Here is a 2,945-nt window from a genome sequence, read left to right on the forward strand (position 1 = left end):
ATGATGTTATGGGCACAGGGCAAGGGAGTGTTGCTATCATTATTTTCTATGTTATTCAAGTATGTAACTCCTATATTCTGCTCTAATAGGAAAACATTTTTTTTTTAATGCTGTGAAACTGGGTTTCGCAAATTAGTGAATCACACTTACTTTTTGATGAGTAAAACGTAGCTGTACTGTATTTGTTTAATAAGTAATGACAAACTTAAAATTGAGTTTGTTAACTGTCACATGAGGTCAGATATAGCGACTGTTACGACTTGGTGAGCTGCAGTTGAAAGTCAGATATTTCTTAATATTGAAAAGCATAAATTCTTAAAAGGGTGTACTTTGTTTTCACAATAATGTAGTATTAATGTCTCAGAGTACAAATACATTTCTGTAAATACTGTAGTATTTATGTCTCAGAGTAAAAAGCCATTTCTGCTGGATACCGACGAGATACATTTCTACCACTAGTATATCTCTGATAACCCAAAAACGTTCCACACGTTTGGGTCACTGGTAAAATGTTGCTTTCACGTGATCTGCACCGTCTTTATGGTTCTTTGGTCTAGATTTGTGAACGTGCGTGTATATATGATAAAGGCTGCCCACATATTTTCTCTTCTTGATTTGCCGCCCTTTCTATTGGCATTTTGCCGTGGTTTTAACAGCCTCCTGCTGGGTCGCATCTCTTGGAATGTCGGGGTAAACCATGGTGTAGGAAGGCTGGTGAAGAAAGAAGGTGGAATGTTATGGGTGGAATGTTATGGGTGGAATGCTATGGGTGGAATGTTATGGGTGGAATGCTATGGGTGGCAAGCAGATGTTATGTATCCTCCTATTTATACTTAATAAAAAACGTACATTAAGAACCACGACTATGTATTGGCGACGAAGTGCACCTTCGGCAGGATGACTTCAGCCACGTGCCGAAGGTGTATTATAAGTTGGTGGGCATGTTCCGGAGGAGAGTTCAGATTCCATAGTGCATGAAGCTGCAAGGGCCAACATGCGTGTCCCAGCATCCATGTCACCATGTTTGAGAGAGCAGCCTTCTCTCGCCCCGTTGTCTACACGTGAACCTTGAGCGCGTGAAGCTGTCACCTGACTCCCAGCGTGTGGGATCGGAACTTGCACCACTGCATGCTGACGAGCTGACGCGTTTCACCACATTGTGACGTTCTACGAAACTGCCATGTTGGACTGGGGCTTTATTACGGCCTTTACACACGGTGACAGGCACACCAGCAATCTCATCAGTAACAAGTATTGTGCATGTTCATCAATTGAATCAGATTTGTATATGAAATTCCTTGTGCGGTATACAATTTTTGGCCACGAATAACCACATCATTAATTCCAGTTAAAATATTTATTTCCCTAAATTAACAACACTAAGGTCACGTAAATTAATCTCAAAACCAAATGATACAAATAGAGAAACAACAGAGATTGTCCAAAATCCTAAAGAATCTTAATTTAAACAAAGCAACTAAAACAATGCTCTCAATAGTGAAAACTCAAATTATTAGCAACAATATTTGGGGAAGAGTAATAACGTACATTTGTTCAACAATAGAATGACATCAGATCATAGGTAATGAGAAAACACCTTACTAACTCCAGAGTAGAATCAGCATGTTGGGCTGCATGCAAAGTTTTAGTAACATGAATTTAGAAAACATCTAGATATGGCGCTATCAAAACAGAGAATACAACAATAAACATTGCAATTTTATAATACCTATCCTTAAAGATCAGCCAACTGGCATCTTCATCAGAGGGACATCAGCATCAGGACATTGGGGATTTGGGAAAGGGGGACAGTTCAGTATTTGGACACTAAGTTGTCTGAACCATCAAGTTAATGTCTAAGGTAGGCAGCAAAGCGCTACAGTCTTTAAGCATTGAGTGCAAAAGTAAGCACCAGCATCACTGCATGGAGCATGAGAAAATAACACAAAATAATAAAGTCCCAGAACGTCAGTAGACAGGCTGGCAAGAATCAAAGTGACAGAGACTCAAAGTGGCTGGTTGTCATAGAGTGACATCAGAATAGTGGCAGTAATGGCAATCCCAAAAAGTGGCAGTCATAAAAGTGGCCCTGCACTGCAAGTGCAGGATGGGTAAGTCAAAACTGTCCCAAGTTGTCCATTAGTCAGTGGCATTTTGTACTGCAGATGAAGCAGGCAGGTTAAAACTGCTCTGTATTAATACCTGCACTAAACAAGGACTAGTCTGTACTGAGCTCTGTGTCATATTAGGCTTAACCTGTACAGAACTATGTCATGTTAAAATTACTCTGTATAGAACTTTGTGACATGTTACCCGGTGTCGGTGCAGAAGTATTCACACTACTGCTTGGACCATTCTCTTGTGCCACATATGGTGGTGGACAATTTCTCAATAACTGTACAATAAGCTCATCATAGTCTGACTCTTCATCAGGTGTCAAAGACTTCCTGGTTTCCTTCGAGGTCTGCTGTCCATCTTCAGATGGGCTCCAGTTTGATTTTCTAGATGCTTTCTTTGCTTCTTTCTCACTGTCCTGTGAAATTGCAGGAAACATCATAATTCTCTGTTGAGTATCTAATTTCCAATGTCTCTGTTCATCATCCCACCTAGCTTCCACTAGTGTTTTCTCTGCTCTACTCATTTTTCTTTCAAATTTCAACACTTGTTGTTGTCTGGCTACTAGCTCCCAGATTGCTAATGCTTCAAACTGAGCTGGTCTCGACGGAGGTTTTAAACCATACATTACTTGTCTCAAATTTTCTAAAATTCTCAAATTAAAGGTTCAATTTTCAGGAAACGCTAGGTTCCCTTCCTTTTCTGTAATTTTTCACCAATGTTTTAACCAAAAACATGCTCAGGTACCTCTATCCTCAATTACGATATATGCCAGAGTACCTTCTGGTGGGCAGTCTTCTCCTACCCTAGCTGGAATATATTCATCTCCC

Source organism: Pleurodeles waltl, chromosome 2_2 (genome assembly GCF_031143425.1).
Source record: "Pleurodeles waltl isolate 20211129_DDA chromosome 2_2, aPleWal1.hap1.20221129, whole genome shotgun sequence".
NCBI classification, from domain to species: Eukaryota; Metazoa; Chordata; class Amphibia; order Caudata; family Salamandridae; genus Pleurodeles; species Pleurodeles waltl.